This window comes from Tamandua tetradactyla, chromosome 9, assembly GCF_023851605.1.
Source record: "Tamandua tetradactyla isolate mTamTet1 chromosome 9, mTamTet1.pri, whole genome shotgun sequence".
Classification (NCBI taxonomy): Eukaryota; Metazoa; Chordata; class Mammalia; order Pilosa; family Myrmecophagidae; genus Tamandua; species Tamandua tetradactyla.
This window is the reverse complement of record NC_135335.1, coordinates 29,301,395-29,324,448: the sequence shown is the minus strand read 5'-3', so window position 1 is coordinate 29,324,448 and position 23,054 is coordinate 29,301,395. Positions and strand designations below refer to the sequence as shown.

Below are 23,054 nucleotides of genomic sequence, written 5' to 3'. Positions count from 1 at the left end.
CAGTGTTAGAATTCTCGCCTGTCATGCCGGAGGTCCAGGTTCGATTCCTTTTCTTGGCATGGGGGAGTGTTGGATTGGGTTGTATATATGTTACCAGGATAAAAAATTTTAAAAAGCGCATAGTATTGTACAATACAAACTATAGATGATAGTCAATAGTCAATCATAATAATATTCTTTCATCAATTATAACAAAAGGGAACATACCAATGCAAGGGGTTACTAACAGGGGGTATATGAGAATTCAATATTTTCTGGATGGCTTTCTATAAACCTACAACTTCTCTAATAAAATAAAAAGTTTATATTAAAAAAAAAATCAAGGGCGGGCCATGGTGGCTCAGCAGGCAGAGTTCTTGCCTGCATGTTGGAGACCCGGGTTCGATTCCCAGTGCCTGACTTATGAAGTTACACAATTAATACCAAACTCTTGTCACATTGATTTGGAAGTGTTCACAAACAACATCCAGCTCAGTGGCTTTCGTGCTTCCAGGCCAAAGCTAAAGAGGCACTGTTCAAATGGGCTGTGTTACTCGGCAGCCCAGTATGTTACAGAAATCACAGGGGCACTGCTTTGCAGAAAGTGGGTGAAGGACTCAGAGCTTTGGTCCCTGCCCCCCCATAAGCCTTCCCAGTCCCACTGACTGCCCCTGAGGGGGTGCCCAGGGGACTCCGGCACAGCACTGGCACAGCTCCATCCAACGGGCTGATCTGGTCAAATGCCCTGCTCTCTGAATGGGGAAGCTGCAGCCCCAGAAGGGACAGCTCATGGCAGTGATGACTGCCCATCACTGCAGGCCACAGTCAAGTCAGTGAGAAGGCAGTCAGAACAGAGCCCTGGCACCTGCTCTCTGGGTGAGTGGAGAAGGGAACACACGACTGGTGCATTTTTGAGACTCGAGTCCTTGTTGAGCTATTTATTATTTCTCTAAACTGCTGATGACTTCCAGCTTTCACCATCAGCAGCAGGGCTTCTCTGTCACACAGAAAATCTGCAGATTTTCCAAGCAGATGGCACACAATCCAGGGAAGCCCCAGCTGTGCTCACCCAACAACTAGCCAGAGCACTTCTGAGGTCACCACAGAGCCACTCAGACTGCCCCTCTCGACACAGGCTTGGAGGCCACTGGAGAAATGTCACCTGCTGTATGCCTCTGCCCTGACAGCAAGCCTGCTAATGCTGTCGGCTTGCCTGGCAGACAGTCAACTTCAGAGCCAGGTGACCTGGCCCCTTTGCTGCCCACCCCAACCTGCACCACCAGCCCACCAATGGATGAGATGGTCCCTGCAGCACGGTATTCCTCACAGTGCTTTCTACAGACCTAATCAGAGACTGCAGGCCATGCCCATGTGTGAGGCTATTTGCTGGGGTTGCTGTGGCAACAGGCACCTTCACATAAATGATGTTCCTGACACTCTTGGCGTTCCTCCACTCTGGAGAATATCCAGGAAGGAGGCACAGAAAGGCAGAGAGAAAGAGAGGCCCACTAGGAGTATAAGGAAGTGTCCTTCTTCAAAGTGTCACCTTCCTTGGAATCTTCAGCAGGGATGGAGAGGAAGGTGGGGTCTCAAGGTGGTCAGCAGGTACAGCACAAATGTCTGAAGGAGCAGATGGGCCAGGCAGACCCCTGGGCTGGGAAGCAGCAGGTAATGGCTGTGCAACTCGTAGAGTTGTGGTCACTGTGATGAGCCCTGAGAAGCACAGGTGCAAAGGGCTACTGGTTTCTGAGCAGCCAAAACCACAGCCAGAAAAAAAAAGGCTTCCCCTTTGAGGTCAGGATATGGAAACGGGGTACCTGGGGACCCTGTCAGGCACCTCATCCCCGGTAATGTACCCTGGTATAGCACATTGGTCTTTCCATTTGCAGAGCAGCCCCTTCTCATCCACACACAGAACTGGCTGACCCAGTTCTCTTAAGCACCCAAATCAGCATCACAGCTCTGCTTGAATAAATCTTTCTATGCCCTCCACCCTAGCCTCCAAAACTACTTTCAGGTTGCAGTCCACGCTCCTCCATGCGCACAGGGGATGTGGACCCCTTCTTATGTGGGTTCTTTCTTGTTCTCAGCACTTCTTCCTAGCACCACATCTTATTTTCTTATGGAAGTACTTACTTTTGGACCCTCTTCACCGTTTTCTCAACAAGGCTGATTCCTGTACCTGCTTAAAGCCCAACTTTAACATCTGCTCCATCAAGACGCTTCCACTGATCTGACAGGGCCAGTCAGTCACTTCTACACCTGTCATATTTATAGATCTGTATTGAAGTGGGTGTGTTACTTGTTGGACTCTTTCAACAGGCTCTAAGCTCCTGGCAAACTGTGATTGTAAGCTCCTAGAATCCATGTGATTTGTCTCTATTCTACTTCAGAGCAGGCCCTGAAAACTGTGGGTTGAAAGGAAGTGAAGCCACACTACAGAAATGAACTAATACATCTCCCATGGAGGACCACGTTTTATCATCACTGTGCTAGGGACAAAATGACAGGAGCCAACAAACACGGTCAGTTCCACAAACTGGAGAACCTACTTGGGTTTCAGTGCTGTGCTAAGGCATCTCTACAGAGAAAGAAGGCAGCCTGACACCCACGGAGGGGAAGGTCCCAAGTCCTGACAGTGAGGGAACATAGCTCCTGAGAAGTGCTGGTAAAGCAGATTTATTTTTGTCTTCACCATCCCTTTCAGTGTGTTCAGTAGAGTAAGGCTGTCTCCTGTACCTAGATGAAAACTTGGGCTGACTGAATGACTTTTCCAAAACACATAGGTAAGACAGATTCCCAGTCCCTTCAAGGCCTAGGAAGCCATTTCTCTCAGGTAATTACAATGTCTTGCCCCACATGATCTTTCCCACGGTCTTCTGAGTTCTCTTTCTAAATCCCACTCAGTCAACTTCTAGCCCCTCTGAAATGGGAATGCACGGAGGGGCAGAGGCAAGGGGAGGGGAGTTCTGCCTTGGTGACTGAGCACTGGTATTCTGGGAATATGGCCAATGTTTAAGTTTTCCCTATGGAATATCTGGATGTATACCAAGCCTCCCATAAGCACCTTGCCACCCCCCAGTCCACTCCTTCATCTTGGGCCTTGTCAATTTGGACAAGTTCTCCAAGCACCACAGTTCTTTCAGTCCCTAGGAAGCAGGAGTGATCCATGCCTGTCTCTCTTTTGGTATGCCCCCTCCAGGTAGCTGCCCTGCCAGGGACCGTGGAAGCTGTGGCCTCCAGGAAGTCCTATCGTGCATGGGAAGTGCAATTCTTCCACACCTAGAATGTAAGGGATAGGACACGCTCAGTGTGGTAACATCTCATTAATATCAGCAATATTAACTGGAAGACAGCTTTTGGCATAGTACCTCGTACATGAGAGTAACTCAGTATCTGCAGTATGACGAATGGTTAAATGGATAAATACAACTGGTGCAACAGGAGGGGAATTCTTAATTGTGCCTGAGTTTAGACTTTAGATAACAGAATCTGTTTCAAGGGACTCTTTATCAGGATTAGATTCAACTACAGATAACAGGAAACCTGTGTAGCAGTGGCTGAAGCCACATGGTACAGATTCTCTCTTTCTCTGAACAGAAGCCATAAAGCAGGAGGTCCCCCTCCATCTCTCTACTCTATCCTCAAGGTTATCTTTCCAGGGTAGAAGTGGGAGTTCCAGCCATCACCTTGGCATTTCAGTCAACACAAGAGAGGAGGGAGGAAGGGTAAGAGGGGTGCTCTCCAGCTGAGGTGGGGTCCTTCTCACAAGTCTCCCAGACAATGCTTCCTCTGATGTGTGTGTGTGGCACGAATTAGGTTACAAGGACACACCTTTGCTGTAGGAGGGGCTGGGCAATGTATATTAGGATTCTTTGTGGCCCCAAATAACACTGGAGAAGTGAGAATGGATATTGAGCAGGCTGTTTGATATCCAAACAGTCTCCTGCTGTTTTGTGTATGCAACTCATTTGGATTCAAGGGCTTTAAAGTCATAGGGTGGTCTGGATGGGTGGGCATCACGAGTTATTTGACAGCCTTTTCCAGTTAGTCTCTAGAGCTGTGGCTTTATCTGGGATGGCCTCTCCAGGCAATGTTTTCAGGAGGTTCCTGGGAAGCATGGACCACATGGTCCAGAACACAGGACTGTTGGGAACAAGAAGGACAAGAGTTAGGAAGCCTGGGTTTCAGTACCCGTTCCAGCCCCAGGAAACTGGGCCACTCACTGGACATCTCTGAGAGCCATTTCCTTGGGCCTTCACTATAAGGGAAACAGAAGTGAGCTAGTTTCCGAGATCTTCCTGTCAGGAAGCCAATTTAGATCTCACACAAAGCTCCAACTGATGCTGGAGCAGCTCTAGAACATTCATGATGACTGACAGAAATAATAGAGTTCAATTCAAGAAGCCAAGAAATCTCTGAATGAAAGAGAAGAAAAGAATGATAATCACAATAAAAGTTACTGTTTATTAAGCATAAATCACAGGCTGGGTTGTTAACCTCACAAGCTCCCTGAAAAGAAGAAATTATTAATAGCTCCATTCTCTAGATTGAAAAACAAATGATACTCAGAGAGAGTAAACACAGTCAACAGCGTGGTGTTGCTAGGATTCTAGTCCAGGCTTATAGGATTCCAAGGGTGATGGTTTTCTACCCTGCCATGCTGATTCACAACAGAAAGATCAGCCTCCTATATAAAGCTCAAACACATATCAGCTACAGACACCACGTTTGAGAGACTCCAGACAGATGGGGAGGATAAATCATCAAAAGCCAGGGAGGCTAAATCTTCATGCCATTAAAAACAAGAACAATTCCTCGACCTTTCACTTGCCAAAAAGCAAGTGAAAATAAGAAAGAAGTGCAGGGTTTGTGAGATGAGGGGCTGGGGTGGGTTGGGAGGGAAGCTATGGCTTCTGATAAGTGTAGGATCAAGCGGTGCTCCAGGAGTCCAGGTGAGGGGCACTGAGAGCTCACCAAAGTGAGGCCAAACTCCCCGCTGAGAGATGCTGCCCTGGGAGGGGGTTGGGACCAGAAGTCCTTTCTGGATTCTTAGTGGTGATGCATAAGAATTCCCAGGAGGAAGAGGCTGGGGCTCAAGTTGTATGACTGCCTCTGTCCTAGTTTCCTGTGGGTTCCCAAAAGCTCAGGGGTGTCAAGACAGACAGAATGAGAAGAGTAAACATTTCCTTTATGACTCAAAGCCTGTGGGCTCCGGGTACAGTTAAAAGGAAAGGGGGGGCAGGGATGGAGACAGATGTGCGTGAGCTCAGGATGGCAAAAAGTAGGGAAAGGGGAGTGTAGTCAGCTACCAAGATTGGCTGGGGGGAGCCACAAAGGATGGGCACCTAGGCCAACACAAGCCAGGTCCTCTCGTGGGGAAACAAACCAAGACTGAAGCTCAGTAACCAGAAAAGGACTGCATGTGGAATCTTATGAGCAAATGGCCTTTTGTGGTTTAAAAAGGGCTTTCCAACTCATTATTTTAGAGGAGTGGCCTAAGAGTGTTGTCTGAGGGCCCTGGGGTGGGGGCCAGGGGAGGGAGTGAGCCCTTTTCAGGGGCTCTGCAAGGTCTTCCTTTTGCAACTACATATCTGTGTGAGGTTAGCTTTTCTTAATATACATCAACCAATTTATCATAGTGTAGAAGCAGATAGGAGAATCCAGCTCTCTTTCTATTAAAGCAGATAGCATTGCAAAATGTGAAACAATGCCACTCTTCTCACTAATCTATTTTTCTATTTTAAAAAGTTATTCTTCATTCAAAATATTATGCATAAAAGTCATTATGTATATTATAAACACGCAATAGGTTTATGACTAGTTGTAAATGTATAAAGAAACATTTTTTAATGTTCAGTGTCAATTTTTAATCTGATAAATATTGATAGCTATCACCTGTATAAACAAAAGCTCTTTGGGGTCCTGAGATGAGTTTCAGAACTGCTGAGGCAGGCAGGTCTGTTTCCAGTACATGAAGAAACATGGGTCCTTGAGACACTCAGTGCAGCAGGGAGAGTCAGGGAAATAAAATATATAAGGTGTTGGGGACAGGCCCCATATAGCTGTTGTCAGTTAATATTCACTGCAAGGGTAGTATGGGCTCTTATTGTCTAGCATCAGTTTTCCCCCTTAACTCCACCTTGAGGTCTGTACTAAAATCACCTATTGTAGTACAGGTTTGGTTTAGAGGGATTTTACCAGGGGTCCATGTGACCCCAGCAAATCCACTTGACCCCCTCCATGGATTCTGACCCTTGAGCAATGGGAGTGCTGATGGAGAACAGCTGGTACCCCAATCACTGCCTCACCCCACTTCCCTAGAGTGGCTCCCACCTTGAGGCTGCCTGGTATTCCAACATTTCCAAGGCTTGCACCCCCGTCGTCCTACATTCTGAGTCCAGACGGTCTTGAGTCCAAGCTCCCTTCTGCTTATGTTGGCCAGCTAGCTTCAGCCGCCTGCAACCACTGCCCCTGTCCATCACGTACAGACCCCGGCACACCTCTGCTGCCCCCACCCCTAACCTCACCACTTCAAACTGCACAATGTGCCATTTCGTGCCTCCATACTCTTGCGTTTCCCTGGTCTGACATGCTGCCTCTTCCACTCCAGTTTAACCTATCGAGAGCAGACACTTGTCTCCAGATGAGGCTCCAGGGCTGTCTTCTCTTGTGACACCCTGAGAAGGAAGAAGCCTCTTGAGGCTGTACTCCTTATGGACTTCTAGCGTATGCTCCACCATTTCATATCACCTGGTGGGACTCAATGCCCCAGGGGCAGAAGCTACTTCTTAATCTTCTCAATATCCCCTAGTATATCACAGGCATGTAATAAATGTGTATCTCTAACTGACTCGTGAATGCCAGACTCTCACTGATTCTTCAAGGCCATGCTTGGATGTCACCTCCTTCAAGAAGGCTTTCAGACACAGTCTCCTGAGCTCCCTTGCTACTTCCTGCTGACTATGGCTGCACTCCCCATGTGCTATTACAAGCATCTGGTCCTCTGTCCCCCCAGACAGTGAACTGGAGGGCAGGGCTCAGGTATCATCGGCTGCACCTGGCTCAACACCTGGCACTGTGCTAGAAGGTCCTCAGCAAAGGCTGCTGAGCTCAGGTAGTTGGCACAGCCTTCCGGCTCCATTCCAGCCAGTAGCTGGGCACCATAGATGCTTCGGCTTCTGCATCTGGTGCCAAGGGAGTGTCAGGTCAGCACAGTTCCTAACAGAGGCAAGGAACTCTGTCTGCCCTGGAAGTAGGAAGGGGTGGGGGGTAAAATGGACCACATACACCTTTCCCTTGTCCAGGAAAGAATGCGGCTATAAAGGAACAAGTTGCTAAACTTTCGGCTTCTGAACTATTAGCCTCTCCTTCCCCAGACTCCATCTGTGGGAGCAGCTGAGACATAGGTCTGATGTATTTTATAATTTGAAAACTGACAAAAGATGCTCATCTTGGGTTAACTCTGCACCAAGAGGAGGTGAGGGTGCTTTATTTAAACTGCTTGAGTGTGTTTAAAAGAAACACTCTACAGGAGGTGGGCACCTTTACTCAATACACGTTAGACCCAAAGCACAGTGTAATGTCTACCTCACAAAACTGGGAATGAGGACAGGTAATTTTCCTTGTTTTGGCCATGAGTACAGAACCTAATAAATTTACATTCCAAACAATTTCTCATAAGTCCATTTGTTTGAGAGTCCAAAGTAACAGACTATGAGCCACCTTCTGTAAGCAGAGGTGGGTCTGACATGCTTCTGCTCTGCCACGAAGCTTTATTTCTATTAAGTCTGTTAACAAAAGAACTTCTATTTCCAAAATAGAATGGGCCTGGGTGATGGTGTTTATGTTTGGGCATTTTAATAAATATATTTAAACAGCAAGCTTTGAAAGAAATCAATATATTTTGGCAGACTCTCACTTATTCCTTAACTTTATCGTTCACATCTGTGACCCCTGTCTTATTTCCAGCATTACTTAGAATATTTCTCTCCACACCCCCTATATTTAGCTTAGCTTTCGATTTTTGCAACTTCACAGGTCAGCAGGAAAGTCCCTTCTGGCTTCTCACTCCTGCAACTGTCTCCCAGTCTCTCCTGTTGAGTCATCCCTCATCCCTTTTGACAACCTCAGAAGCCCTGTTCTCCTTATTTTGTAACAGCCAATGAAAAGTTCCCACAGAGGCATGTAAATTCCAGTCCATTTTATTTCAGAGTCATAAGACAGTAACTTTCCCATTCCACTCAAAGAAAACAGAAAATCGCTACCTTTCAAGAGGCTGTTGACAAAAGACAAGGCGTTGCTGGAATTTTAAATAGATTATTTGTGCTTTAGATATATTTTGCCTTCCTGAAATTTCACATATTATCTTATACTACTCTTGGAAATAACTTGTTTTTTACTACAAGCAATTACATTCATAGCAAGAATTTTTACACAAAATATTTTTCAAACTGTGATTCCACTGATTTGAAATACATGTTTTTTTCAATAATTTCCACCAAGGTGTTGGATGCTTAGAAAGAGTCAAGACCAATGTGCAGAGATCGGAGATCTTAGCAAGATAAGGTTGTTAGCTCCTCCCTGATGATAAATAGAGGAAACCCAAACACATGTGACCTGAGCTAGGCCAGGGCTCAAAGGAAGAAGAAAATCTTAGCATTAGCAATATCTGAAGGTCTCAACTCAGATCAAAGAGCGGTTTCTCAAAGGAGTCAGCAGATTCTCTATGCTTTGAAACAAAGCATTCGAAACATAAAACTGTTAAGCAAATCCATGCTGACTAGGATTAAAAAGACTAATGGGCCGCGCAAACCCTTGGCTCTCTCTAATCTATAGGCTTCTCTTCTCCTATGGACAGGCATTGCGGGCTGGTAGGCCCAACACTGTGTTTGGGAGATGGCTCTGGGTTAGGCTGTGGCACTGCTACTTACTCACTGTGTGACAACAGCAAATCCTGTAATTCCTTAAAGTCCGCAGTGGCCATAGAGTACTTACTAAGCAATTCCTCTTACTCCATAAACTGAAAAACGATGAAGTCAGGAAATGGACACAAAAAGCTTCTCCTAGAAACTTCCATTGGAACACACTGGGCCCAGCCAAGCACTCTAGACAAGGTACTAACAACAGAATACACCGTGTGCCCAGCACGCCAGGTTTGGGCTCCCCAAAGGTCAGGAAACTGCTGAACAGTGTAACATTTTCAATTCACAATTTGGAGCCATTGTGACACACTAAAATTCAGTCCTTCTTATTAAGTTCCCTAGCTGTTTTATATTTTCTGGTTTGAGAATTTTATTTTTTTTAAAAAGCAAACCAAAGAAGAAAAGAAGCAGAGGGAGGGAGAAAAAACTGCTAGAGTAAACTTCCTTAACCTACCTCCTTCACAGACCTTCTCTGCTATCCAAAATAATTTGAAAAGTTCAATTCCTACAATTTCTCAGTGAAAGACATCAAAGCTACCTTTGTTTTTCTTTCCCTTCACACAGATGAATTTTCTTTATGGCTTGTCAACTCCTATGAATTCCACTTTCTAATTTTAGAACAGTTTCAAAATGTGGGTGGATGGCTAGATTTGTGGGGATAATATAGCCCAACATATATGTAATATAAGTTACTGCCTAAGTAAACAGTTCCTTCTTTTATTGAAAAAATTCAAATTGACACAATTCAGTATTAAGTACATAAAAGGTTCTTGCTAAATGTTTACTAAAAAGTTGAGAAGTCCTCACAGTGGCCCCCAGGAACTGCTGGCTTGCAAACCTGGACTTCTTATTGCTGTTGCAGGTTCCTTCAGGCCTGCACATTTGTTGTTCCTGACACTATTTGAGGTTAGAAAAAGGATAGGAACTTTCTCAGAATCTTCACAGACAAGGAAGGGAAATCTCAACACAGAAAAAATCTACAATGAAAATGAAATAAAGCCTGGAAGGCAAAGCAAGATGGAAAACAGAACAGCCAAAGGATGAGGGGAAAGACAAAAGCAGAAGCAGTTTGTACTCTGGAAAACAAGGAAATGTTAAAAAATAAGGAAAGACAGAAAATAGGAAAAAGACAGAAGATAAGGAAATGCTAAAGGACAAGAAAAATCCAGAGGAGGGAAGGTCAGAGAATACCAGAAAATTAAAAGGAGGAAATCAAGAAAGCAAAACAAGGGTGGCAGGAAAGCACCCAGTTGAGACTAATGTATCCAGAAAAGCAAAAAGGAAAACCAACAAAGGGTTAAGAATCTCAAGAACTATAAGGAGGCCATACGTGATAGGCATTTGAGCAATGAGGAGATAAGAGAATGTGATGAGATAGGGTGGAGGATGAGGTGAAAAAAAAAAAAACCCAAACAAACAGAAATTGAGGGTGGGTGGGAGGGGTTTATGTGGATGCAAAAAATGTACAGAACCTTTTCCACCCAAGGGGCCCAAGACAGCTCAGGGGTGGCTGTAGGGCCCTACAAAGGAGCTTTGAAGACCCTCCTTATGTGTAGTGACTTTGGGCTTCACTTATGTGTTGACTGATGTTTTAATAGCCAACTCTGATTTCTTATTCCTTGCATTTCCCAGGCAGGCATTTGCTATGCTCTGTGCTTTAACCTTATGTTGATACTTTGCATTTAGGTATCCCGCCTATTACCAGCAGCCTTTTGACCCACCTGCAGTGGTCTGTATTTCAACAGGGTATTTTCACCCATTGCATGGAAAAAAATGTTTTGGTACATTGTTAAATTAAAAAACAAAAAAACAAACAAAAATACTACTTTGCAGAACCATAAAAAAAAAAAAAAATGGAGAAAACTCTCCAGTATAAGCTTCCCTTTCTGTAGGACAATACCTAGTCTACAGAAGAGTTATGAGTATCTACTATATGCCAGTTCCAAAAGGCTTTACATAGCCTAACTTTTAAAAAATTCTTACAGCAATACATTTTACAGACAGAGAAACTGAGGCTCAGAGATAATAAGCTGGGATTTAAATCCAGTTATGCCTTACCCTAATGTCTGCCTGTGCTTTTCTCCACCAAAAATTTTTTTTCTTAAACTTGATATAAAGACTGTAACAAATTCAAATAAGTATTTTGCTCTGTCTAAAAACTGAATGCCCTGATGGGCTAAGATATGAACTCCCAAAATGAGAACAGAAGAGAAAATAAATCTGTAACCCATCAGTGTATATTTGCTCTCCGAGCTGTGCAAATGCAAACAGGAAATGTCACAGGTACTGAAAAAAACTATATAGGTTTTAACATAAGCCTAATGTTTGGGGGCTTTTGGAAAAAGGTTATTTCCTAAAAGGTTCAATTTTCATATTCACAAATACAGCTCAACATGTGTAGAGAAAGCTAATATGCAACCAAACAGGCTTGAAGTTAAGAAACTCCAGCCCACAGGCTGTGCTGGGCCTGGCTGGCATTCTGTGTGGTCGAAGAAGGGAGCTGAGGCCACGAGGATCGTGGGTGAAAGTCGCCCATCTGAAAGGTTTATAAGAGCACCATTTCAAGGTCTTGAAATGTCAGCATGTGCTCACATGGCATGCAGCAACAGCCCCACAAGCACCATCTTCACTTAGTCGAGGGGCTGTCTGTACCAGCAGAAAGGAAAAGGTCTCCTAAAAGACGATGGCCAGTATGAGTAGACTAACCCCAGATCTTCTAGAAACCCACTTTGCCATCCTGGGCATGTGATGCTGGCTTGCTAAGGTTCACGCTGCTCTTCTATAAAACGAGAATGAAATAAGGTAATTTCTGGTATGTGTCTAATATAGGGTCTGACAATAGGGGGTGTTAAATGAATTGCAGCTCTCATCATCATTGCTACCAACAGTGGATTTGTAAAGCAAATGAATTTTTAAGTATTTAAAAAACAAACTGGAGAGCTGCAGGGACTCTGAAGGTCAGAGTTAACACCAGGCCTCCGCAGTGGAGACTTCCACCAACAGCACCACCACAGTTCTCAACTGTTTATTAGCACTCTGCCACAGGCTCTTATTCCACCCTGACAACTACTCCAGGACGGAGGCATCTCCATGCATGAATTTAAGGCTCAGAGAAATTAAATATCCCCCTCCAGCCCCACATCCCCACCCTATGCACAAATCACTAGCAGGTAAGGGCAGTGCTGGAAGGTGAAAGCCAGGCTGACACGGAGCAGCTTTAGCACGAATCCACACTGTCTCCTAGTTTGGTAACACTGGCCATTTCACCTTGCTTCCTACCACCTGAAGACATCCTGGTGGGGGAGTGCAGGCTCTAAGGAGCAAGGAGAGAGAGCCCAGGGGAAGGCTATCCTGGAAGGAGGTTTCGCATTCAGGTGCCTACTTCCCCCTGCAGAAGTGGGCTGGCAGCCAATTAAGAGAAAGAAGGGCCCCTGGGGAAGCCAGAAGCAGGATGAACACCAAACCCAAAGTGCTTCAAAATCCATCCAGGGCTCCTATATCCCAAGCACCAAGTTATGCTCTAGGCTTCTATGATCAGGCTAAGGTCTAGCCTTATGTTCCACCCTTCCCCTCCAGCATCCCACACCCTGTAATAACCAAACCAATAGTCACATCCTTCCGGAAGGTACCCTGCCTGTTCCCACCTCTCCACCCCTGCCTGGGCTGCTCCTTTCGGAATGAATACCTATGGCCACACCTCCCCCAACCCCAGTTCTGCAGCCTTTGGAACCTACCTCACATACAAATGGCCAGGAAACTTTGGAACAGCCTCACAGCCTCACAATTAATAATAATAAAAAAAGACGCAGGTAAAACACCAGATACATTTTGCCTATCAGACTGGCAAAAGTAACAGGACTGCTATGGCTCAGTGTAGGCTCTCTTACTTGCTGTTTGGTATGGTGTGAATGGAGGCAACCCTTTTACAGGGCACCTTGGCACTTATATCCGCATTTTAAATGATCAGGTCTTATTATAAGGAAATAGAGAAGTATAGAGATATTAATGAAAGCATTTTTAGTACAGTGTCTTTTATTACACCAAAAAACTGGGTGTCTATCAGTAGAGGAGTAGTTAAAAAAAACTATGGAATATCCACAGAATAAAATAGTATACAGATTTTTTTAAGTGAGAAAGTTCATTGTACATTAAGGAAAGATATCTGTGACACATTATGAAGTCGAAATGTCTAGTTATAAAATATTACACGTTACGTTCCTATTTACTTAAAAGCAGGGAAACATAAATTTAAATAAAATATTAAATGATATTAAGTAGCATTTAAATATTAGATATTATTTAGTAAATAATAGTAAAAGCTATTAAATGAACAAATCTACTTTTAAGTCTGGAGAAAAAACAAGAATGACAAATGTCAGTTGCCTCTCTAAGAATCTCCTCTGAGAAGGCTTCCTGGATTGTTCCAGGCACTTTGGGACCTGGACTTTGGGCTCCTATCAGAGTACCTCTCAATTTCACTGGGTTCACTATGAACCCAGAGCTCCTTACTCTGAGTGGCCCACAAGAGGAGGCAGGCTCTGAATCTTACTCAACTGTGCACCTCCAGCTCCCACCACATCGCCTGGGACATAACAATAGAAAGTAGACAAACGGAAAAGAAATTCCCAACTTCACTAACTCGCCGCTTCACCTTGGGTAGGTGCCCTGTCACTTCAGGTTGGGGACTTTTGTCAGGGGCTGGGGGCTAGTTATCTTCCTAGGTAGAACTACTTCCTGGCCCAGGCCAGAAACAGCCAGGCCTCCCTCCTCTGTGTGAGCCCCCAGGGATTAAGTCTGGGTGTGACAGAGCCCTGGAGTCACTGTGAGGCCTGGGACTCAGCAAGCAGCCTCCGAGCTACAGGGGGGCCAGGGCCAGCAGGGAGGAGAGTGTGCAGTGGGTATCTGATCCACAGGTGGTCCTGGAGTCCATCAAATTATCTGCTCTTTGTAAGAAGGCATTAGCGGCTTAATGTGACTCACTGCAAAGTGGCCCTGATGAGAATTAAGAAAGAGAGGGCCTTCTGAGAGGTGCCAAGAGGTTCAGAGGCCAGAACACAGCAGAGCCATTGTGAGCCACCACTGGTGGGGCTGGGACGGGAGGGACCACATTCTCATAAAGGGGTCAGCAGCAGCCCAGAGCTGCTGGATGGTCTTGGAGCCCCTGACACCTCCCCTGAGGTAACAAAAGCAAAGGTCCCTCTTGCCACCACTCCTGGCTCTGAGAAGGGAACAGCAAAAACAGATGGAGGAGCCTGCCCAGGGCTTCCCACCTGCTCCTGAGCTTCCAATTCACAGGACAAGTAGAGAAGTCCCCAGCAGTCTTGCCAGCTCCTTTCATCATCCTCACACATCAGAAAGGGCCTGGGTTCCCTGCCTCCTTCAACTCCCCACCAACCTCCAGAGTCTGTCCAGGAATCATCCTGTTCTCCCTTGCCCACTTTTTGGATTCAGCTGGTTCTCCTTAGACACAAGCTGTAGATGTAGCACTGTACCTGACACTTGGCGAAACTGACACTGAGATGGCAACTTCTGCTCCCCTAGAACCCAGCCAGCCTGGCTGAAAGCCACTGCCTAGGTATTTACAGCACCCATTTCAAAGGGGAATGCATCTCTGGCAAGCTCTCCTGTGGAGTACAGACTCTCAAGCCAGGCAGTCCAGTGTCACTTAGGGTTCTCACTCAGTGAAGTGCAGGAGAGGAGCAAGATGCCACCACCAGAGAGTGTGACCTAATTCTGGAGCCCCGAGGACCTGGAGAGACAGTGGGAGGGAAACAGCCCCATGAAGACAGGCAAACAGGACCTGAGTTGTGCAGGAGTTTAACAGCCATGGGCCACAGCAGGCAGGAGACCCAGCCAGGCCACACACAGTCCTGGCCTTCTCTGGGTCCAGTTCCATGCCTCTCCACTGGCTCCCACAGATTGATCACTCTCTCGGCCTCCTCTCCACCTTTCCCTGCTTCTCAGATGCCTTTTCTTCTTCAGAGCCCAGCTCCACCCCTACCTCCCCTCACCCCAGAGGTCTGTCTTACCAGGGTCACCTCTTAACCTGTGCTCGGGCTCCCACCTGCTACCTGCACTTTAAGGCATGGGGTCTGGCCTCCTCTTTGCTGCCATGCCTCTCACTTTAAATCCTTCTCAATCTTCCCTCTTGGCTTTTGCACCTGCTGGCCCTTTCATTTTGGCCTATCTTTTTATCCCCATCTTCATTTCCATCCTAGAAGAAACTCATCTTTGAGCCTCTGCTCCCAGATGCGTCTCCCAGAAGCTACCCTTGAATCCCCTGCCCTTCAGGATGGCTTAAGGGTTCCTTGTGGGCTCTCACTGCACCTTAAGTGTGACACTTATCTATTAAAAGCTTTGATGGATTTTTATTTTAATCAAAGAAATACATGCATGCACCTAGTCTAAAACTGTCAGTAAGTGCCAGAAGACAATGAAAAACAGCAGTGCCCAGGTCCACCACTCCCAACACCCACCCCCTCCCTAGAGAAATGTCTTTTCAATGCTCTGTTTCCTCTGGTTAGGTATCTGTGTGCCTACATGACATGTTTTTATAGCTATCTCGTGATTCATCAACTTTAGAAATTACTGATTGATTTCTTACAATGGGCAGTGAGGGGTTAGCTCTCTTTATGTCTTTTCACACAGAAGTCTTGTTACACATTTCTCATAAATCAATGCTCTTTCCATTATTGTGACTACGGAAATTTTGTCTGCTGCTAAGCCATGTGGTGTGCCAAAATTACCTATCCTTCCCTGAACATTTTTCTTTTTTCCTGGAATAAACAATTCCTGCATTTAAAAAACTGCTTCATCTTCTTCCCATCTCTGGTTCTTATACTCCCTCCACAGTCTCTCCATATTGTCTTCTAGCAGGACCAAACCATTCATTTCCTCCCTGGAGCTTCAGCCCCTCTGCTCCAGGCTGAATTAACAAGTTGGGCTTGAGTCTGCCACACAGAGCTCTCTCCATCTTTTCCTGGATCCCACATTTTCCTTTTCCCTGTTTGGCATCCTTGTTTGGAAGAGTATATCCTCTTGTAAACTCCTGAAAAAGGGTACAGGGGTACAGTTTCTTGAGATTTTGAATATCTGAAAAATGCCTTTACCCTCATATTCAATTAATAATTTGACTGAGTTAGGATCTTAGATTAAAAACAATATTTAGATTTTTGGAGGTGTTGCTCCATGGTCTTCTAGCTTCCTTTCCGTTTTACTCTCAATCCTTTGCTGATGACCTTTAAATATCAGTTCCTTTGGAGCTCTTCTTGGGGATCACCTGTTAGAAGGATTCTCCAACTTCCTGAAGGACAGGAACTGGGTGGGGAACAGGATGAGGTGCTCACCATTCAAGATTCATCTCCCCCTGTTCAATCTAGGCCCCAAGCCCCAAACCACATGGTTCAACATCTCTAGAGATGAAACCAGGTAGGGCTGGAGTCCTTGGCTACTGGGGACAGAAGAGCTCCTCAATCAGATTTTTAGAAAGCCTCTCTATTTTCAGCCTCTTTGCCCCATGCCTGCCTCCAGTGAGGCCTTCCATCCAGTGGCTTTCCAGGGATTCTGCAGGGCACAGCACTCACTTCTCAGCAGCTGAGACCTCCTCCATCCATTCTTGTCTTTTGTTTGTTTGTTTTGTTTTGTTTTCATGTTTCAGTGTTACAAATAACACCCAAAGACAAAAACAATGAAGTTGGCTATTTTTTTTTTCCTTTCTTAATCTCCCTCTTGTTGAGAAATGGGCAAGAAGTTGTCCCATCATCTTAAGTCTTTAGGTTTCTGTAGTGGCTCTTAACACCTCACCAATTAATATCTCCCCTCAATGGATCATCAAAGTCCTCTCAAGGACCCTGGGCCTGGGTGGGCCACGTTGGCTCAGCAGGCAAGAATGCTTGCCTGCCATGCCAGAGGACCCAGGTTAGATTCCCGGTGCCTGCCCATGTAAAAAGTAAAAAAAAAATAATAAAATAAAATAATATATAAAAAAAAGGACCCTGGGCCCAGTGTTGGGTGTGTGGAAAGTAAGTAATAAGAAATAGCTATGGAGGGCATTCCAAAAACTATGCTGGTTTCCTCTTATCTATTTGGTCATGTCTGTCTCCCCTCATCAAACTCTTCTGCCTATCGTTCGAGACCTCCCACTCAGGCTCTCACGCTGCCAAATCCCACTATTTTATGCTTCCTTCTGCTCCCTGAGCCTTGAGTAATTCTATACCTCCAGCTGGGCTGCCCATATGCAGACCACCCCAGTGTCTTTGGTGCTCCTGCTCACAGAAAGTAGCATGGCCTATTGCAGTAGCAGGGTTTTGACAATATGAGGGTAATGGGGATCAGATCATACCTGTGGCCTTCTCACTTCTCAGCCCTTGGCTTCTTTCCTCCTCCTCCTCATCCTTCTGTACTCTTCTTTTAGAATGTATCTGTTCTCTACTGCTGCTGTGACAATTTACATCAAGCTCAGTGGCTTATGACAACACAAATCTATTACCTTACAGGTCTGGAATCAGAAGTGTGACACAGGTCCCACTGGGTTCAAATCAAGGTGTCAGCAGGGCTTTGTTCCTTTCAGGGGCTCTAGGAGAGAATCTTTTTCCTTGCCTTTTCCAGGTTCTAGAAACTGCCCCACATTCTTTGGCTCATGGCCCCTCCCTCCATCTTTAAAACCAACAATGGCAGGTTAAATTCCCACATTGCATCTCTCCAATCAACTCTTCTGCCTCCCTCTTTCTTTTTTTCTTTTTGTATGCTGTATGGTTGGGTCACATTTCATTATTTTTCTATGTGAGTATCCCATTATTGCAGCACCATTTGTTGAATTTTCCTTTGTTTGTTTTGCATGTTTGTTTATTTTGGGGGGATGTGCATGGGCCAGGAATCGAATCCGGTTCTCCAGCACGGCAGGTGAAAATTCTACCACTGAACTATTCTTGCACCCCTATCTTTATTTATTTTTTTTTTTTTAAAGGAAAGACAGAGAGAAGGAAGGAAGGATAGAAGGAAGGAAGGAAGGAAGAAAGGGAAACATCTTTAAACATTTTCTTGTTTTTATTGTATTCTGTTTCTCCGTTTTTGTTACATGGGCTGGGGCCGGGAATCGAACCGAGGTCCTCCGGCATAGCAGGCAAGCACTTTGCCCGCTGAGCCACCGCGGCCCGCCTCTCTTTTATTTTTAAGGACCATTATAACTACACTGGGTCCACTCAGATAATTCAAGATAATTCCGTCTGTAGCTTAATTCCTCTTTGCCATATAAAATAACAAATTCACAGATAAACACACTCACAGAGTTGAAGGATTAGGAATGAACATTATTCTGCCTACCACAAAGACAAATATATTCAGATTTTCAGGCTATGGCCAAAGCCCATTTCTTCCCAGTTATGGGTTGAACTGTGCCTCTTGAAGAGATATATTGAAATCCTAATCCCAAGTACCTGCAAACGGGACCTTATTTGGAAACAGGGTCACTACAGATAGAATTAGTTAAGACAAGGTCATATTGGAGTAGAGTGGATCCTTAATCCAGCATGACTCACACGTTTATGAGACGGGAGAAGAAACACAGACTCAATGAGTAGAAAAACAAGTGAAGACAAGAGAGACACAGGATGCTGTCGGAGACTCACAGGGAGGAGGAGGGAAGGCCATGTGAACAGAGAGGCAGAGATCAGAGAGATGCTGCCATAAGCCTAGGAATGGCTGGGCCAGTAGAAGCTGGAAGAGGCAAGGAAGGATTCTCTCTAGAGCCTTCAGAGGGAGCACGGCCATGCCAACACCTTGATTTCAGACTTCTAGCCTCCAGACCTGTGAGACAAAAAATTTCTGTTGTCGCAAGTTGTGGTAGTTAGATTCAGTTGTCAACTTGGCCAGGTGAATGTGCCTAGTTCTGTTGCTATGGACATGAGCCAATGGTCCGTGAACCTCATCTGTTGCTGATTACATCTGCAGTCTGCTAGGAGGCATGCTTGCTGCAATGAATGACGTTTGACTTAATTGGCTAGTGCTTAAATGTGAGAGCTCAATGTAGCACAGCCCAAGCAGCTCAGCATACCTCATCTCCGCACTTGCAGCTCAGCCCAGGCCTTTGGAGATGCAGAAAGAAATCACCCCAGGGAAAGTTGTTGGAACCCAGAGGCCTGGAGAGAAGGCCAGCAGAGATTAGCCTGAGCCTTCTTACTTACTCAAGGGCAGGCCACAGTGGCTCAGCAGGCAAGGATGCTTGCCTGCCATGCCAGAGGACCTGGGTTCGATTCCCAGTGCCTGCCCATGTAAAAAAAAAAAACCCTCAAATGAAAGTTAGCTGCCTTTCCTCTGAAGAACTAACAAAATAAATCCCCTTTTATTAAAAGCCAATCCATCTCTGGTTTGTTACATTCTGGCAGCTAGCAAACTAGAACACAAGTCACCCAGTTTGCAGTACTTCATTACAGCAGTCCTGGGAAACTAATATTCTGTCCTCATCATCTTAGCCAATAAACAGTTATTTGGGGTTACTTAGCTTTTTGGTTACTTAGCTTTTTGGAAGATATGACAAGAAAGGAGATACCTAAAAACTTTTTTAAATGGTGTTTGGTGGAGTCAGGACACATGAATGCATACATATCACTCAAGTCTGCAGATTTGCCCTGGGCTGAGCATGATGCAGGGACAAGAGCAGGGAGTTGGAAGTGTGTGGCAGAAGCCACACTCCAAGAGGATTCAGTGCAGGGTCCTGTGGGGAGGCAGGGGTCAGAGGCAGAACACTCAGATGTCAGGGCAAACACAAAGGCCCTGACAAAGGTAGGAAGCAAGAGGTGTGGGGGGCTGTGTAGGGACTCTCAGAGAGCCTGGGAGATCTGCAAGGACAGTTAAAAAGTGCAACGGAGCCTGAGCAGATAGGGCCACATTCACAGGTCTGATTCCCATTAACTTAATATTGAGACAAAGGCAGTTTTCCAGCTATAGACTATGCCCTCTCAAACAGATCAGCAGTTCTGCAAATGTGTGCAAATGTTCATGGTCAGGGAACAAATCTGCATTGGCTCAAACAAGATATATTCATGGGAACTGGCACTCTTTTCTCCAGGGAGGCAAACTTAAGGAAGCATTAGGAAAATCTGGAGCTAGACAAACTTTCGTTTGAATCCTGGCTTGCCGCTTTGTGAAATAGGAGAAACAAACTCTGCTCTGCAGAACTGTCAGAGGAACTGAGTAGGAGAAGTAAAGTGCCCGCTGCTGTGGAGTGTGACAGATGCTGGTCTTCCCTGCTCTCCACTCAAGGGACTACATCCATTACTGGACAGACACCAGTTGACCCAAACTCTGCCCATTTGTAACGTCAGCTTCCTAGTATGGCTCTGACCTAGAGAATAACTGGTACCAGATGTGCGTTTTGGCCCCTAAAGAGCTACTAAAGAGTCAGGTAACACCTCCAAGGATTCAGCGCTTCTAGGCACCCAAAGGACCATGGTTCTGAGCAGTTGAGCACTTTATGGAGCCTCATGTTACTGGAAGGGATGTTGAGTAACACAGCTGGGGAATCAGGGAAACCCAGACGCAAGCCCTGATTATGCTGCCCCCTCCCTATATGATTGTGGGAAGGCTGCTGCACCTGAGCCTCAGGTTCCTTATCTGTCAAATGGGAACAACAGCTCCACTCACAGAGGCTTGAAGTGTTAATGATGCTCCCAATAAGAAACCATAAGTTTCCAGCAAGCAGCATGGGTTAAAGGAGAGGAAACTCATTTAGCTGTGATGAAGCCTTCTGCAGGGCCCAGCTCTTCTCTGGTATGTGGGGAATCTAGGGGAAATCAGGTATCAAATCTGGCCTAGAAATCTCACCAAGAGGTGGGAAGAATAAACCAGAAGCCTCACTGTGCATGTGTTGCACTTCGACTCTAAGCAGAGTTGTCAGAAAAAAAGGCAGGACCCAGTTTCATCTGCATGGGACAAATTTATACTAAACGATTATTCATCGTTTCTCTGAAATTCAAAGTTAACTGAACATCCTATATTCTTAAATTGCCAAATCTAGCCATTGTTAACGGTAAAACCCAGACACAGTGCTAAATGCATTCAGAAAATTCTGAAACAGTCCTCTCTATCTGAGGGAGGGATTCTATCCCATTTTGCAGATGAGAGAAGACTCAGAGAAGCTGGCTTGCTCAAAATTATTTGGCCAGTAGTCCTTTGTTAAAGAATTATGAAACTGCCTAATACAGACAGCACAGCCACCTACCTTCATGGCTAGTCCATGAAAAAGTCCCAGTAGGATAAAATATGGTATATGTATATACTTTTCCCCCTGGGGAGGAGAGGGGAAATGAAGGGGAAGAACTATTGAGACTCAAACCTCCCAATCTCCACTTTAAAGGAATACAAACATAGAGAAACAGATGGAAGGCTTCTGGCCAACCATTCCCATCCCCACGCAGAATTCGGTGCTTATCTCATTGTGTCCCAGAAATGATGAAGCCATAGCTGTTGGTACCACCCCCAGGTGGGAGGGTCAGTCTCTCAGCTGCTAGCAGAGGGATGGGGCCAGAGCATGAGTAGCCCAGAAAGACCTTCCCCTCCATCACAGGAAAGGCACTCAACATGTCTTAGAGGGTTGACAAGGCTTAAGTTAGTGAATGTATGGAAAGAATGTAGCATAAGACCTTACAGGATGAAGCTATTCCCATTGGTGACCAGGTGCACTATAGAATCCTTCCCTCTTGGGACATAACAGATGCTTACTAAATCACTGCTCAATGAACAAGCAGTGGAAGTAAAAGGAAAAAAGCAAACAGAATGATATCTACAGTGCTCAATATTTCAGAAGTGGGTGCAGAACTGGAAACTGGTAGCACCAACATTTACAATCTTCATTCAGTATCTGGAACAGTGAAGAGATAGGAGCTCTATAGGCAGAAGTTCAAGTGCAGCCCACCTGAATTTGGGGGCTTTTTGGGAAATTCTCTGTGACTCATTTATCTTCTCCATGTCTCCATTACTTCTTACCTGCCAGTTGTACTCTGCCAATGAGAAGTTATACTGTCCCAGGTACTCTCATGATGGAAAGGGCTGGCACTTGTGCACCTGCTCCAGAATGCCCAGGGCTCTGTGGCCCCCAGTTTGAAATCTAGTGACCTGGTCAATGATTCAGCTCCATAAAATGTACCTGTTCACCATGATCTGTATAGGAATTGGTGTCTGGCCATTAACGGTGCCTGCTATTGAACAAGCTCTTTCAGTCTGTCACTTAAGGCATCTCTTTGGCTCAGATGAATTCCCTTCGAACATATGTTTGATGATTGCTTTCATCCCGTTTGTTCGGGGTGTCTTCTGTATGTCCATACAGTGGTCCTGCACATCTATTAGTCTCCTCTGGGCTTTCCAGTATTTCTTATTTCATGGATTCTTTCCTTGAGTATGGAGTTTCTTCCAAGAAAACCTGAAAACTTTAAAAAGTATGGTATGTTTTTTTTTTTTACCTAGAGTACTGTGTTTCTTCTCTTTAATGTTACATAATTTTTATCTGTCTCTTGCTGGATTTATAAATTTTCCTTTTTATATCTCTAGGGCTGGACTTCTCCCATGTAACAGTGTGGTGAGTGGGCTCCCCTCAGATGCTTAGCCGTCATTGGCTATGCTAGTGCTGTCCTTGCAGGTATCTAGGACTGCACTTTCCTCTGGGCCTCTGGGTAGAGCCACCTCCAAATGCTGTTGCACTATGAAAGCATAAAAAACTCCTAGGGACACGTCTTCTATGTTACCTCACCACCTTCACCTCAAGTCTTGGTTTCTACAAAACACAAGTGATATACAAGGTGGATATTTCCTGTCTAGGAATTTCCCCCATCGAAAGGGGAACTGTTAGCTGGCCCACACTGACTTTGTCCCTCTGACTCCAGAGTGCTACTCCTAGGTCACTGTCACACCTGGACAGCATCTCCTTAACCAAAAAGCAGAGCGGAGGCTGTTGTCTGTATATTTGCATCCTTTTAGTTCTTTCTATCCTCCCAGAATTCTTACTTCTGCTACTTAGGGGAGAATCTAGATGGTAGTTTACCCAGCCCAATTTTGAAAAATTGCAAAGCTACGAAACTTGCAGGATAGTATGATAATTGTCCATACATGTTTCATCTGGATTCATTACTTACTGGCATTTTGCCTTTCATTCATTCATTC

At 45.3% G+C, this 23,054-nt stretch overlaps 1 protein-coding gene and 1 pseudogene across 10 annotated transcripts in view; one reads left to right on the top strand and one right to left on the bottom strand.

The window, feature by feature from the left end:
• CHCHD6 (coiled-coil-helix-coiled-coil-helix domain containing 6) overlaps positions 1-23,054 on the bottom strand; it is a 358,373-nt gene that overhangs the window by 109,219 nt on the left and 226,100 nt on the right. The window lies entirely within an intron of this gene.
• On the top strand, positions 1,549-10,459 carry LOC143646326 (transcription elongation factor A protein-like 2; annotated as a pseudogene).